Here is a 16719-nt window from a genome sequence, read left to right as displayed (position 1 = left end):
TGAAAAAATAAATTAAAAAATCGTTCGGGAAATGAGTTTACTCCCTGGGTACTTTCTTTGTATACTTTTGACTATACGGGCCAAGCCCGGGATTTACGGGAAATCGCGGGTTTTCGTTTGCCGGCAATTAAACTTCTTTTATTCAGCGTCTCATCAAAAATGAAAACATTTTTGAAAACTACAAGTCCTATGCGTTTTAGTGGTGAAAAAATAATTTAAAAAATCGTTCTGGAAGTGAGTTTACTCACAGGGTACTTTCTTTGTATACATTCGACTATACGGGCCAAGCCCGGGATTTACGGGAAATCGCAGGTTTTCGTTTGCCGGCGATTAAACCTCTTTCATTAAGCGTCTCATCAAAAATGAAAACATTTTTGAAAACTACAAGTCTCATGCGTTTTAGTGGTAAAAAAAAAATTTTAAAAATCATTTGGGAAATGAGTTTACTCCCTGGGTACTTTCTTTGTATACTTTTGACTATACGGGCCAAGTCCGGGATTTACGGGAAATCGCAGGTTTTCGTTTGCCGGCGATTAAACTTCTTTTATTAAGCGCCTCATCAAAAATGAAAACATTTTTGAAAACTACAAGTCTCCTGCGTTTTTGTGGTGAAAAAATAAATTAAAAAATCGTTCGGGAAATGAGTTTACTCCCTGGGTACTTTCTTTGTATACTTTTGACTATACGGGCGAAGCCCGGGATTTACAGGAAATCGCGGGTTTTCGTTTGCCGGCAATTAAACTTCTTTTATTCAGCGTCTCGTCAAAAATGAAAACATTTTTGAAAACTACAAGTCCTATGCGTTTTAGTGGTGAAAAAATAATTTAAAAAATCGTTCTGGAAGTGAGTTTACTCACAGGGTACTTTCTTTGTATACATTCGACTATACGGGCCAAGCCCGGGATTTACGGGAAATCGCGGGTTTTCGTTTGCCGGCGATTAAACCTCTTTCATTAAGCGTCTCATCAAAAATGAAAACATTTTTGAAAACTACAAGTCTCATGCGTTTTAGTGGTAAAAAAAATATTTTAAAAATCGTTTGGGAAATGAGTTTACTCCCTGGGTACTTTCTTTGTATACTTTGACTATACGGGCCAAGTCCGGGATTTACGGGAAATCGCAGGTTTTCCTTTGCCGGCGATTAAACTTCTTTTATTCAGCGTCTTATCAAAAATGAGAACATTTTTGAAAACTACAAGTCTCATGCGTTTTAGTGGTGAAAAGATAATTTAAAAAATCGTTTTGGAATGGAGTTTACACACAGGGTACTTTCTTTGCATACATTCGACTATACGGGCCAAGCCCGGGATTTACGGGAAATCGCGGGATTTCGTTTGCCGGCGATTAAACCTCTTTCATTAAGCGTCTCATCAAAAATGAAAACATTTTTGAAAACTACAAGTCTCATGCGTTTTAGTGGTGAAAAAATAAATTAAAAAATCGTTCGGGAAATGAGTTTACTCCCTGGGTACTTTCTTTGTATACTTTTGACTATACGGGCCAAGCCCGGGATTTACGGGAAATCGCGGGTTTTCGTTTGCCGGCAATTAAACTTCTTTTATTCAGCGTCTCATCAAAAATGAAAACATTTTTAAAAACTACAAGTCTCATGGGCTTTAGTGGTGAAATAATAATTTAAAAAATCGTTTGGGAAATGAGTTTACTCCCTGGGTACTTTCTTTGTATACTTTTCACTATACGGGCCGAGTCCGGGATTTACGGAAAATCGCAGGTTTTCGTTTGCCGGCGATTAAACTTCTTTTATTCAGCGTCTCATCAAAAATGAAAACATTTTTGAAAACTACAAGTCTCATGGGCTTTAGTGGTGAAATAATAATTTAAAAAATCGGGAAATGAGTTTACTCCCTGGGTACTTTCTTTGTATACTTTTCACTATACGGGCCGAGTCCGGGATTTACGGAAAATCGCAGGTTTTCGTTTGCCGGCGATTAAACTTCTTTTATTCAGCGTCTCATCAAAAATGAAAACATTTTTGAAAACTACAAGTCTCATGCGTTTTAGTGGTAAAAAAAATAATTTAAAAATCGTTTGGGAAAGGAGTTTACTCCCTGGGTACTTTCTTTGTATACTTTTGACTATACGGGCCAAGCCTGGGATTTACGGGAAATCGCGGGTTTTCGTTTGCCGGCAATTAAACTTCTTTTATTCAGCGTCTCATCAAAAATGAAAACATTTTTGAAAACTACAAGTCCTATGCGTTTTAGTGGTGGAAAAATAATTTAAAAAATCGTTCTGGAAGTGAGTTTACTCACAGGGTACTTTCTTTGTATACATTCGACTATACGGGCCAAGACAGGGATTTACGGGAAATCGCGGGTTTTCGTTTGCCGGCGATTAAACCTCTTTCATTAAGCGTCTCATCAAAAATGAAAACATTTTTGAAAACTACAAGTCTCATGCGTTTTAGTGGTAAAAAAAATAATTTGAAAATCGTTTGGGAAATGAGTTTACTCCCTGGGTACTTTCCTTGTATACTTTTGACTGTATGGGCCAAGTCCGGGATTTACGGGAAATCGCATGTTTTCGTTTCCTGGCGATTAAACTTCTTTTATTCAGCGCCTCATCAAAAATGAAAACATTTCTGAAAACTACAAGTCTCATGCGTTTTTGTGGTGAAAAAATAAATTAAAAAATCGTTTGGGAAATGAGTTTACTCCCTGGGTACTTTCTTTGTATACTTTTGACTATACGGGCCGAGTCCGGGATTTACGGGAAATCGCGGGTTTTCTTTTGCCGGCGATTAAACTTCTTTTATTCAGCGTCTCATCAAAAATGAAAACATTTTTAAAAACTACAAGTCTCATGGGCTTTAATGGTGAAATAATAATTTAAAAAATCGTTTGGGAAATGAGTTTACTCCCTGGGTACTTTCTTTGTATACTTTTGACTATACGGGCCGAGTCCGGGATTTACGGAAAATCGCAGGTTTTCTTTTGCCGGCGATTAAACTTCTTTTATTCAGCGTCTCATCAAAAATGAAAACATTTTTGAAAACTACAAGTCTCATGCGTTTTAGTGGTGAAAAAGTAAATTAAAAAATCGTTCGGGAAATGAATTTACTCCCTGGGTACTTTCTTTGTATACTTTTGACTATACGGGCCAAGCCCGGGATTTACGGGAAATCGCGGGTTTTCGTTTGCCGGCAATTAAACTTCTTTTATTCAGCGTCTCATCAAAAATGAAAACATTTTTGAAAACTACAAGTCCTATGCGTTTTAGTGGTGAAAAAATAATTTAAAAAATCGTTCTGGAAGTGAGTTTACTCACAGGGTACTTTCTTTGTATACATTCGACTATACGGGCCAAGCCCGGGATTTACGGGAAATCGCGGGTTTTCGTTTGCCGGCGATTAAACCTCTTTCATTAAGCGTCTCATCAAAAATGAAAACATTTTTGAAAACTACAAGTCTCATGCGTTTTAGTGGTAAAAAAAAAATTTTAAAAATCGTTTGGGAAATGAGTTTACTCCCTGGGTACTTTCTTTGTATACTTTTGACTATACGGGCCAAGTCCGGGATTTCCGGGAAATCGCAGGTTTTCGTTTGCCGGCGATTAAACTTCTTTTATTAAGCGCCTCATCAAAAATGCAAACATTTTTGAAAACTACAAATCTCATGCGTTTTTGTGGTGAAAAAATAAATTAAAAAATCGTTCGGGAAATAAGTTTACTCCCTGGGTACTTTCTTTGTATACTTTTGACTATACGGGCCAAGCCCGGGATTTACGGGAAATCGCGGGTTTTCGTTTGCCGGCGATTAAACTTCTTTTATTCAGCGTCTCATCAAAAATTCAAACATCCTATGCGTTTTAGTGGTGAAAAAATAATTTAAAAAATCGTTCTGGAAGTGAGTTTACTCACAGGGTACTTTCTTTGTATACATTCGACTATACGGGCCAAGCCCGGGATTTACGGGAAATCGCGGGTTTTCGTTTGCCGGCGATTAAACCTGTTTCATTAAGCGTCTCATCAAAAATGAAAACACTTTTGAAAACTACAAGTCTCATGCGTTTTAGTGGTAAAAAAAAAACTTTAAAAATCGTTTGGGAAATGAGTTTACTCCCTGGGTACTTTCTTTGTATACTTTTGACTATACGGGCCAAGTCCGGGATTTACGGGAAATCGCAGGTTTTCATTTGCCGGCGATTAAACTTCTTTTATTCAGCGTCTTATCAAAAATGAAAACATTTTTGAAAACTACAAGTCTCATGCGTTTTAGTGGTGAAAAGATAATTTAAAAAATCGTTTTGGAATGGAGTTTACACACAGGGTACTTTCTTTGCATACATTCGACTATACGGGCCGAGCCCGGGATTTACGGGAAATCGCGGGTTTTCATTTGCCGGCGATTAAACCACTTTTATTAAGCGTCTCATCAAAAATGAAAACATTTCTGAAAACTACAAGTCTCATTCGTTTTAGTGGTGAAAAAATAATTTAAAAAATCGTTCGGGAAATGAGTTTACTCCCTGGGTTTTTTCTTTGTATACTTAGGCTGTTCAGTCACGTGACTTTTTGCCGTGTTCGGAAATTCAGCTTAAAACAAGCTCGCACACGGCAACGCGTATTTTGTTATTGCGCGTGATGGCACTTATTTTAAATCGTCGAATTCGGCACCTATTTCGCTTAAGACAGATGGTGTATGGGCAGATAGTGATTGTTAAGTACCTTAAATTTGTTTTTTTGAATGAGACTTGTTTAAACGACCAAGAGTGTATTCAGAATTCGACGAGGGAAATGTAAACTTGGCGCAAACAGAGGAAAGTGCATGACGTATTAGGTAGTCTCACTTGAAATTAGTTTATATTAAAAATATACTTTCAATTTCTATTCTTATTCCTAACTTTCCTGCATGACAAATCTGGAGAAAAAGCATTTTTTGTTTATATCGAACCCCCGTCTTAAAGTTCTATGTGACTTGCTGCAGTGCAACAACGAATTTCGACTTTTTATTTATTTTATTTTATTATATAATTTATAGTCTTGGAATGATGGCTATTAATCATGGCTATGTGCTAGATATTCCAGTTAACATTAGACACAGCTACTAAACTAAAGCACCAAAGCTAGCTAGCTACCTAGCTATATATATATTAGCCGAAGTAGTGGACCAGAAGATGATGTGTGTGATGTTGTGTTTAATTATTCCATACCACGGTGTGGTTAATAGATAAAGGTATATTTTGCTTACTACTAGTGTGATTTGGTTTTTAAACACTTAAAGTATTAGGCTTGGAAATTTGTTGATTCCAGATACCAATTTGTTACCCACTCAGTTCTTGCAAACTGTTTACTGTTTACCATTATTCTTTTTTACAAAAACGTCTCTCTTCCAACTTTCCAGGCCTAAAGTTAGCTAAGAGTCAGAGTAGGTTACTTTATAGCTAGCTTATACTGTTTTAAAAAGCAAGATTTAGATAATAATTGAAGAGATAATGATTATATAATGTTATTTTTGTAAATATTCCATTGTTTAGTATGTATAGCTATATCATAATTGCTGACGTAAACTAGAAAGGCAGATAATACACAGTCTAGGTAGGAATGGTATTTTAAAAATAATATGCATTGGTTGAAAGTTTTGCAGCTTATGTTAGACAATAAAATTATTAGTGCAGTCTCGCTTGATATATTTTCAGCTTTAAAAATGAGTATTAAAAATAAACAAGTTTATGATCTTTTTCTTCATTGAATGAAAAAAGCATTAAAGAAGTAAGTGATGGATTTGTTTTACTTGGTGTTGAAATAACATGTCCAGAAAAAGCGTTATATACAAAAGTTAAAAGACTAGTAGAGAAAGTAAATGGTCTGAAAAAAAGGAAAGCTAATTCTGCTATAGAAACTTTGTTGGAAGCTGAGTTTAGTGTTCCAGTGCAAATTACCCCACATCAGCGATCTATTGATGCGGCTAGTTCTAGAAATGAAGTTTTGTTTAAAGAGAAAATGAAACAATTAAAGGAGGAAAACAAAAGTTTAAAAAGAAAGTTCGAAAATTTTCAAGAATTAGAAATTCAATACAACACACAAGTCAAAGAGGTTAAGAAACTTAGTAACGAGTTATTTGTAGCAATGAAGGATGAAAATAAGTTGACAGCAGAATATCGTCGTATAAAGAACAATTATCTTGAAGTAGAGGAAAAACTTAGAAATGTGGAATTGAAATTTAAAGATAATAGCAAAGCGAGGGCAGATAAATTGAGAAATTTATCAAAGAAAATTAAAAACAGAGATGATAAAATTAATAAAATGGAATCAGAAATAGCTGAATTGATATCTGGTACTGAGAATAAAAGTGATGAGTTGGATGACATGAAAGTAAACATGAACAGACTCAATGATAAATTAGAAAACAGTGAAACTATAGTTGATGATCTGCGGAATGAGAAAGCAAAACTGAAAAGAAAGACGCACAGTTTGTTGTTAAAAATTGAAAACCAGAAAAAATTGATTGACCACAAAGAAGTGAATGATATGAAGTGTTTAAAAAGTGATTATGACAAACTCTGTACAAACATGAAGCAAATTACTGAAGAAAATCGTGATTTGCAAATGCTCGTTTCGTTATTAAACGACAATGAAATTGTAACATTTGAAGGTGGTCGTTATTCAGACGAAATAAGAGAAGTTGTTATGGAATTACTTTCCTTGAATGTCAGCATGGGAAAGGTAAATGATGTGATCAAGGTTGTACTTGAAAAACTTGCAAAAAAAAGGGTTGACAGGTTGCCTTCACAAGGTTTAAAAAGTCATTTAATGCAAGAAGCATTAATTTTAGCACAATTACAGGTTGCAGAAGCAATGATTGATAATGACAAGGAGGCGTTTGGTAATTGTTTACATGGAGATGGTACATCAAAATACCATAAACATTATCAAAATTTTCAGATTACAACATCGAAAGGAAAAACTTTAACATTTGGATTATCAGAAGTTGCAGGTGGCGATGCGGCAACAGTAATGAAAAATTTTACTGACACAATTGATGACATGTGTGACATTCTGAAAGAATGTGACAAGGATGCAAATTTTTCCCGGCTTCTCACATCAATCAAATCTACAATGTCGGATCTTGGCCCTATTAATCCTTTATTTAACTCACAACTGAAATCTTTAAGGGAAAAATTATTACCAAATGTTGTAGAAAACTGGAATTATTTAAGCGAAACACAAAAAACGGACATGACCGATATGGGAAATTTCTTTTGCAAATTACATCTTCTGGCAAATTTTGCCTCAGAGGCAGATAAAGTTCTGCATTCATTTGAGAGAATGGTCCTCTGTGATGACTATGAAACAGTATTTGCCTTCAATAGTGCAAAAGAATCTTCTGCTTCTAGATTAGTGCGTACAGCTTGTAAAGCTTTTCATGTGCGTGGAAGTGACGAATGTGGAGTAGCATCGTATTTTAACTCGTTTTTAGCTGGTCGCAATCAGAAATCTTACTTTGTACCATTTATTGGAAATCGTTTTAACATATTGTTTTATAACGCTGCTGCATTATATTACCATCGTGATGCAGTCGTATCTTTTCTTTCATCATGGCCTGATCCTAATAATTTACTGAAAGCTGTAAATGAAGACGTATCAAATAAGTTGTTTCTTAGTGAAGTCAGAGCACTTGGCATTATTGATAAATTATTGACTGGTCCATTGTGGCGATTAATAGAGTCTTGTGAAAGTATCCTCGAAATAAATCCATACCTGTTACAACTTAAAGTCAAACTATCTGCACTCTGCAACAATTGTTCATCACTTCTATCTGGCAGTCATATTTTCCAAGAGGATGGTATTATTGTGCACAACAAAGATGAATTATTTATCAAGCTATTTGAGGATACAGGTAATGATGAATTGGATATTCTAACACAGCAAGCCCTTGAAATTATTTGCCATGCAATTCTCATCATCTTAGAGCGTCAATGTAAGGATCAACTGCCTGGAGGAAAGTACTGGAGCCCCAGTCAGATAATGAAGGAGACGTCATCAATTGTACCAGTAACCAATAAGGCTTCTGAAATTGACTTTGCAATTTTGGATTTGTTAGTGAAAACGAAGCCAAGTGCCAATGTTGAAACATTGCAGGCTTTAACCATGTGGTCGCGTAACAAAACACTTGATTGGTTTGAACAGAAGTCTTATGATGAGAAAAAAAGTATGATGGAATCAGCCAGACATAATGTGGAAAAAATGAAGGCGAAGTATAAATCAAGGAGAAAAGAACTGTTGGAGGAGAGGAAAAGGAAATTGCTTGCTAAACAAGATATGAAAAAGAAAGCTGAAGAGAAAATAGCATTGTAGAAAGTGGAAGCTTTTAACAAATTGCTTGAGCTAAATGCCCAGGCTTGGATATCTGTTGATGAACTGAAAAAAAACATCATGGATATATCATCACAAAAACGTGCAGAAGTTTTGCTAGCGCAAATGAATTTTTACAGGCATGTTATGCCTTTCAAATGCAATTCCAAATTGTTTAACAAAACAAAACAGAGTGGAAACAAAAGAGTTGATTTGTCTTGGGAAGAGCTTCTTGAAAACTTTGTTAAAATCATGCATGTAACATTTTCATCATCTGCAGAAAAGGTAACAAAGGATAACCTGAAGTCGAAGGAAGATAGAGATGAAGTAGTTGCAACCCAAAAAAAGGAACTGATGGAAAAGATCAAGAAAGAAAGGATGAAAGAACTGTCTGAACAACAAAAAAGCAACAAACTCCCTTCCTTCATCAAAGACCCTGATTGTTTAGTTGGTTTAAACATACGGCATCATTTAAAGGAAGAAGATGAAGAGGATGCATATTGGTGTAAAGGGGAAATTCTAAGTGTAGCAAAACGACATTCCAATCCTAAACGCACGTTGTTTAATGTAGTATATGAGTCAGAACCTGAGACAGTTTGGAGTTTTCCAATAATTTTAGATTTTGAGAAGGGAGACGTTATTATGTTATCTTAGAATATAGTTAGTTATAGTATAGTTATATATTTGAGGGAAGAAATTTTTGTGGTAATGTAACTCGTTCAAACCGTGGAACTTTTTTATGGCAAAAACTTCTTCCTTTGAGGATCATTGTTTTGTCAACTTGTGACATGTGGTATATATTGTTCTATTAAAACATTTAGCACTTATGGTAGCTTAATATTTTGCGTTCTTTTTTTTATTTAGGTGCTAAAAGGTGCAGTTGTTCCATTTTCATCTGGTCTGCATATTTATACTCTGTCAAATATTTTGCAAGCTTTAAAAGTGTTTGTCAAAGTTTTATAGTTACCAACTTAGTGTTTTACAGTGGTTCCTGTGGACTTTCTTTTTACATTTCCTTAAATTTGAAATATCTTTTCAGCTATTACGTTATTTTCTCTGGCTGGTCTGCAAATATAAATTTCGTACATTTCTATGAAGTCTCTCAATGTTAAGATTACAGTTTATAAACATTTTTACCGGTTATTGTATAATTGTTTTGCTTTTATACATTGATTTTATGTTATTTTTGAGCTACAGCATCATTTTTACTATCTGGTCTGCAAATTACACTCTTGTCAAATATTTTGTACTCTTCAAGAGTGTTTGTAAAATTTTTGAATAGTTACTAATTTGTGGTGTTTTATTATGTTCCTGTGAATTTTTTTCGCATTTTCATCAATTTGGAAAGATTTTTTCAACTATGACGTCATTTTTTCTATCTGGTCTGCAAATTACACTCTTGTCAGATATTTGTACTCCTTAAGAGTGTTTGTATAATTTTTGAATAGTTACTAATTTGTGGTGTTTTATTATGTTCCTGTGAACTTTTTTTGCATTTTCAACAATTTGGAAAGATTTTTTCAACTATGACGTCATTTTTTCTATCTGGTCTGCAAATTTACACCCTTGTCCGAAATTTCGTACACTCTAATGAACTTTGTTTAACGTTAAGATTACAGTTTATAAAATTGTTTACTGGTTGTTGTATACTTTCTTGCGCTTTTAGAGCAATTTGTAGTAATGTTTGAGCTATGACGTCATCATTACGTCATTTCTAAAAATAAACCATCAAAAATTAATATATTTTTTCTTTTACAAATATACTATCTACTGTAAAAATTTTAAGTTCTTACCATGTCTCAATCTGGAGTTATTGATTTTTAAAGATAGAAATTGTGAAAAAAAACCTATACATGACCCCCGTCTTTGTGCCGTGTTTTGTTGCGAAATTGGCCGAAAAACGCAACAAAAAAGGGCTATACTATCTATCATAAAAATAACAATAACTAGAGAATGGCTTGGAGTTAGGAGTTGCGCGACCCCTCGTTGAAACCGTATAGAAATGTAGAAAACGTTGCATACGGCTAGAAGCTCGAGCGGCGCATAGAAAAATTTGACCTGAACAGCCTAGTATACTTTTGACTATACGGGCCGAGTCCGGGATTTACGGGAAATCGCGGGTTTTCTTTTGCCGGCGATTAAACATCTTTTATTCAGCGTCTCATTAAAAATGAAAACATTTTTAAAAACTACAAGTCTCATGGGCTTTAGTGGTGAAATAATAATTTAAAAAATCGTTTGGGAAATGAGTTTACTCCCTGGGTACTTTCTTTGTATACTTTTGACTATACGGGCCAAGCCCGGGATTTACGGGAAATCGCGGGTTTTCGTTTGCCGGCAATTAAACTTCTTTTATTCAGCGTCTCATCAAAAATGAAAACATTTTTGAAAACTACAAGTCCTATGCGTTTTAGTGGTGAAAAAATAATTTAAAAAATCGTTCTGGAAGTGAGTTTACTCACAGGGTACTTTCTTTGTATACATTCGACTATACGGGCCAAGCCCGGGATTTACGGGAAATCGCGGGTTTTCGTTTGCCGGCGATTAAACCTCTTTCATTAAGCGTCTCATCAAAAATGAAAACATTTTTGAAAACTACAAGTCTCATGCCTTTTAGTGGTAAAAAAAAAAATTTAAAAATCGTTTGGGAAGTGAGTTTACTCCCTGGGTACTTTCTTTGTATACTTTTGACTATACGGGCCGAGTCCGGGATTTACGGGAAATCGCGGGTTTTCTTTTGCCGGCGATTAAACTTGTTTTATTCAGCGTCTCATCAAAAATGAAAACATTTTTGAAAACTACAAGTCCTATGCGTTTTAGTGGTGAAAAAATAATTTAAAAAATCGTTCTGGAAGTGAGTTTACTCACAGGGTACTTTCCTTGTATACATTCAACTATACGGGCCAATCCCGGGATTTACGGGAAATCGCGGGTTTTCGTTTGCCGGCGATTAAACCTCTTTCATTAAGCATCTCATCAAAAATGAAAACATTTTTGAAAACTACAAGTCTCATGCGTTTTAGTGGTATAAAAAAAAATTTAAAAATCGTTTGGGAAATGAGTTTACTCCCTGGGTACTTTCTTTGTATACTTTTGACTATACGGGCCAAGTCCGGGATTTACGGGAAATCGCAAGTTTTCGTTTGCCGGCGATTAAACTTCTTTTATTCAGCGTCTCATCAAAAATGAAAACATCCTATGCGTTTTAGTGGTGAAAAAATAATTTAAAAACTCGTTCTGGAAGTGAGTTTACTCACAGGGTACTTTCCTTGTATACATTCAACTATACGGGCCAATCCCGGGATTTACGGGAAATCGCAAGTTTTCGTTTGCCGGCGATTAAACTTCTTTTATTCAGCGCCTCATCAAAAATGAAAACATTTTTGAAATCTACAAGTCTCATGCGTTTTAGTGGTGAAAAAATAAATTAAAAAATCGTTCGGAAAATGAGTTTTCTCCCTGGGTACTTTCTTTGTATACTTTTGACTATACGGGCCAAGCCCGGGATTTACCGGAAATCGCGGGTTTTCGTTGGCCGGCGATTTAACTTCTTTTATTCAGCGTCTCATCAAAAATGAAAACATCCTATGCGTTTTAGTGCTGAAAAAATAATTTAAAAACTCGTTCTGGAAGTGAGTTTACTCACAGGGTACTTTCTTTGTATACATTCGACTATACGGGCCAAGCCTGGGATTTAAGGGAAATCGCGGGTTTTCGTTTGCCGGCGATTAAACCTCTTTCATTAAGCGTCTCATCAAAAATGAAAACATTTTTGAAAACTACAAGTCTCATGCGTTTTAGTGGTAAAAAATAAATTTTAAAAATCGTTTGGGAAATGAGTTTACTCCCTGGGTACTTTCTTTGTATACTTTTGACTATACTGCCAAGTCCGGGATTTACGGGAAATCGCAGGTTTTCGTTTGCCGGCGATTAAACTTCTTTTATTCAGCGCCTCATCAAAAATGAAAACATTTTTAAAAACTACAAGTCTCTTGCGTTTTAGTGGTGAAAAAATAAATTAAAAAATCGTTCGGGAAATGAGTTTACTCCCTGGGTACTTTCTTTGTATACTTTTGACTATACGGGCCAAGCCCGGGATTAACGGGAAATCGCGGGTTTTCGTTTGCCGGCGATTAAACTTCTTTTATTCAGCGTCTCATCAAAAATGAAAACATTCTATGCATTTTAGTGGTGAAAAAATAATTTAAAAAATCGTTCTGGAAGTGAGTTTACTCACAGGGTACTTTCTTTGTATACATTCGACTATACGAGCCAAGCCCGGGATTTACGGGAAATCGCGGGTTTTCGTTTGCCGGCAATTAAACCTCTTTCATTAAGCGTCTCATCAAAAATGAAAACATTTTTGAAAACTACAAGTCTCATGCGTTTTAGTGGTAAAAAAAAAATTTAAAAAATCGTTTGGGAAATGAGTTTACTCCCTGGGTACTTTCTTTGTATACTTTTGACTATACGGGCCGAGCCCGGGATTTACGGGAAATTGCGGGTTTTCGTTTGCCGCCGATTAAACTTCTTTTATTCAGCGTCTCATCAAAAATGAAAACATTTCTGAAAAGTACAAGTCTTATGCGTTTTAGTGGTGAAAAATAATTTAAAAAATCGTTCTGGAAATGAGTTTACTCACAGGGTACTTTCTTTGTATACATTCGACTATACGGGCCAAGCCCGGGTTTTACGGGAAATCGCGGGTTTTCGTTTGCCGGCGATTAAACCTCTTTCATTAAGCGTCTCATCAAAAATGAAAACATTTTTGAAAACTACAAGTCTCATGCGTTTAAGTGGTAAAAAAAAAATTTAAAAAATCGTTCGAGAAATGAGTTTACTCCTTTGGTACTTTCTTTGTATACTTTTGACTATACGGGCCAAGCCCGAATTTTACGGGAAATCGCGGGTTTTCGTTTGCCGGCGATTAAACCTCTTTCATTAAGCGTCTCATCAAAAATGAAAACATTTTTGAAAACTACAAGTCTTATGCGTTTTAGTGGTGAAAAAATAATTTAAAAAATCGTTCTGGAAGTGAGTTTACTCACAGGGTACTTTCTTTGTATACAATCGACTATACGGGCCAAGCCCGGGATTTACGGGAAATCGCAGGCTTTTGTTTGCCGGCGATTAATCCTGTTTCAATAAGCGTCTCATTAAAAATGAAAACATTTTTGAAAACTACAAGTCTCATGCGTTTTAGTAGTAAAAAAAAATTTGAAAAATCGTTCGGGAAATGAGTTTACTCCCTGGGTACTTTCTTTGTATACATTCGACTATACGGGCCAAGCCCGGGATTTACGGGAAATCGCGGGATTTCGTTTGCCGGCGATTAAACCACTTTTATTCAGCGTCTCATCAAAAATGAAAACATTTTTGAAAACTACAAGTCTCATGCGTTTTAGTGGTAAAAAAAAATTTAAAAAATCGTTCGGGAAATGAGTTTACTCCCTGGGTACTTTCTTTGTATACATTCGACTATACGGGCCAAGCCCGGGATTTACGGGAAATCGCGGGTTTTCTTTTGCCGGCGATTAAACTTGTTTTATTCAGCGTCTCATCAAAAATGAAAACATTTTTGAAAACTACAAGTCCTATGCGTTTTAGTGGTGAAAAAATAATTTAAAAAATCGTTCTGGAAGTGAGTTTACTCACAGGGTACTTTCCTTGTATACATTCAACTATACGGGCCAATCCCGGGATTTACGGGAAATCGCGGGTTTTCGTTTGCCGGCGATTAAACCTCTTTCATTAAGCATCTCATCAAAAATGAAAACATTTTTGAAAACTACAAGTCTCATGCGTTTTAGTGGTATAAAAAAAAATTTAAAAATCGTTTGGGAAATGAGTTTACTCCCTGGGTACTTTCTTTGTATACTTTTGACTATACGGGCCAAGTCCGGGATTTACGGGAAATCGCAAGTTTTCGTTTGCCGGCGATTAAACTTCTTTTATTCAGCGCCTCATCAAAAATGAAAACATTTTTGAAAACTACAAGTCTCATGCGTTTTAGTGGTGAAAAAATAAATTAAAAAATCGTTCGGAAAATGAGTTTACTCCCTGGGTACTTTCTTTGTATACTTTTGACTATACGGGCCAAGCCCGGGATTTACCGGAAATCGCGGGTTTTCGTTGGCCGGCGATTTTACTTCTTTTATTCAGCGTCTCATCAAAAATGAAAACATCCTATGCGTTTTAGTGGTGAAAAAATAATTTAAAAAATCGTTCTGGAAGTGAGTTTACTCACAGGGTACTTTCTTTGTATACATTCGACTATACGGGCCAAGCCCGGGATTTAAGGGAAATCGCGGGTTTTCGTTTGCCGGCGATTAAACCTCTTTCATTAAGCGTCTCATCAAAAATGAAAACATTTTTGAAAACTACAAGTCTCATGCGTTTTAGTGGTAAAAAAAAAATTTTAAAAATCGTTTGGGAAATGAGTTTACTCCCTGGGTACTTTCTTTGTATACTTTTGACTATACGGCCAAGTCCGGGATTTACGGGAAATCGCAGGTTTTCGTTTGCCGGCGATTAAACTTCTTTTATTCAGCGCCTCATCAAAAATGAAAACATTTTTAAAAACTACAAGTCTCTTGCGTTTTAGTGGTGAAAAAATAAATTAAAAAATCGTTCGGGAAATGAGTTTACTCCCTGGGTACTTTCTTTGTATACTTTTGACTATACGGGCCAAGCCCGGGATTTACGGGAAATCGCGGGTTATCGTTTGCCGGCGATTAAACTTCTTTTATTCAGCGTCTCATCAAAAATGAAAACATTCTATGCGTTTTAGTGGTGAAAAAATAATTTAAAAAATCGTTCTGGAAGTGAGTTTACTCACAGGGTACTTTCTTTGTATACATTCGACTATACGGGCCAAGCCCGGGATTTACGGGAAATCGCGGGTTTTCGTTTGCCGGCGATTAAACCTCTTTCATTAAGCGTCTCATCAAAAATGAAAACATTTTTGAAAACTACAAGTCTCATGCGTTTTAGTGGTAAAAAAAAAATTTAAAAAATCGTTTGGGAAATGAGTTTACTCCCTGGGTACTTTCTTTGTATACTTTTGACTATACGGGCCGAGTCCGGGATTTACGGGAAATTGCGGGTTTTCGTTTGCCGCCGATTAAACTTCTTTTATTCAGCGTCTCATCAAAAATGAAAACATTTCTGAAAAGTACAAGTCTTATGCGTTTTAGTGGTGAAAAATAATTTAAAAAATCGTTCTGGAAATGAGTTTACTCACAGGGTACTTTCTTTGTATACATTCGACTATACGGGCCAAGCCCGGGTTTTACGGGAAATCGCGGGTTTTCGTTTGCCGGCGATTAAACCTCTTTCATTAAGCGTCTCATCAAAAATGAAAACATTTTTGAAAACTACAAGTCTCATGCGTTTAAGTGGTAAAAAAAAAAATTTGAAAAATCGTTCGAGAAATGAGTTTACTCCTTTGGTACTTTCTTTGTATACTTTTGACTATACGGGCCAAGCCCGGGTTTTACGGGAAATCGCGGGTTTTCGTTTGCCGGCGATTAAACCTCTTTCATTAAGCGTCTCATCAAAAATGAAAACATTTTTGAAAACTACAAGTCTTATGCGTTTTAGTGGTGAAAAAATAATTTAAAAAATCGTTCGGGAAATGAGTTTACTCCCTGGGTACTTTCTTTGTATACTTTTGACTATACGGGCCAAGCCCGGGATTTACGGGAAATCGCGGGTTTTCGTTTGCCGGCGATTAAACTTCTTTTATTCAGCGTCTCATCAAAAATGAAAACATTCTATGCGTTTTAGTGGTGAAAAAATAATTTAAAAATTCGTTCTGGAAGTGAGTTTACTCACAGGGTACTTTCTTTGTATACATTCGACTATACGGGCCAAGCCCGGGATTTACGGGAAATCGCGGGTTTTCGTTTGCCGGCGATTAAACCTCTTTCATTAAGCGTCTCATCAAAAATGAAAACATTTTTGAAAACTACAAGTCTCATGCGTTTTAGTGGTAAAAAAAAAATTTAAAAAATCGTTTGGGAAATGAGTTTACTCCCTGGGTACTTTCTTTGTATACTTTTGACTATACGGGCCGAGCCCGGGATTTACGGGAAATTGCGGGTTTTCGTTTGCCGCCGATTAAACTTCTTTTATTCAGCGTCTCATCAAAAATGAAAACATTTCTGAAAAGTACAAGTCTTATGCGTTTTAGTGGTGAAAAATAATTTAAAAAATCGTTCTGGAAATGAGTTTACTCACAGGGTACTTTCTTTGTATACATTCGACTATACGGGCCAAGCCCGGGTTTTACGGGAAATCGCGGGTTTTCGTTTGCCGGCGATTAAACCTCTTTCATTAAGCGTCTCATCAAAAATGAAAACATTTTTGAAAACTACAAGTCTCATGCGTTTAAGTGGTAAAAA

General features: G+C 35.8%; 1 long non-coding RNA gene across 1 annotated transcript; it reads left to right on the top strand.

Moving 5' to 3' along the window:
* The first annotated feature begins 4725 nt into the window (after nt 1–4725).
* On the top strand, nt 4726–9678 carry LOC130640839 (uncharacterized). The gene is made up of 2 exons (XR_008982393.1): nt 4726–5195; nt 9179–9678. It is a non-coding gene; the product is annotated as an uncharacterized LOC130640839 (long non-coding RNA).
* The last annotated feature ends 7041 nt before the right edge of the window (nt 9679–16719 follow it).

Source organism: Hydractinia symbiolongicarpus, chromosome 4 (genome assembly GCF_029227915.1).
Source record: "Hydractinia symbiolongicarpus strain clone_291-10 chromosome 4, HSymV2.1, whole genome shotgun sequence".
Classification (NCBI taxonomy): domain Eukaryota; kingdom Metazoa; phylum Cnidaria; class Hydrozoa; order Anthoathecata; family Hydractiniidae; genus Hydractinia; species Hydractinia symbiolongicarpus.
The sequence above is the reverse complement of the archived record's forward strand: the minus strand, read 5'-3'. Positions and strand labels throughout refer to the sequence as shown.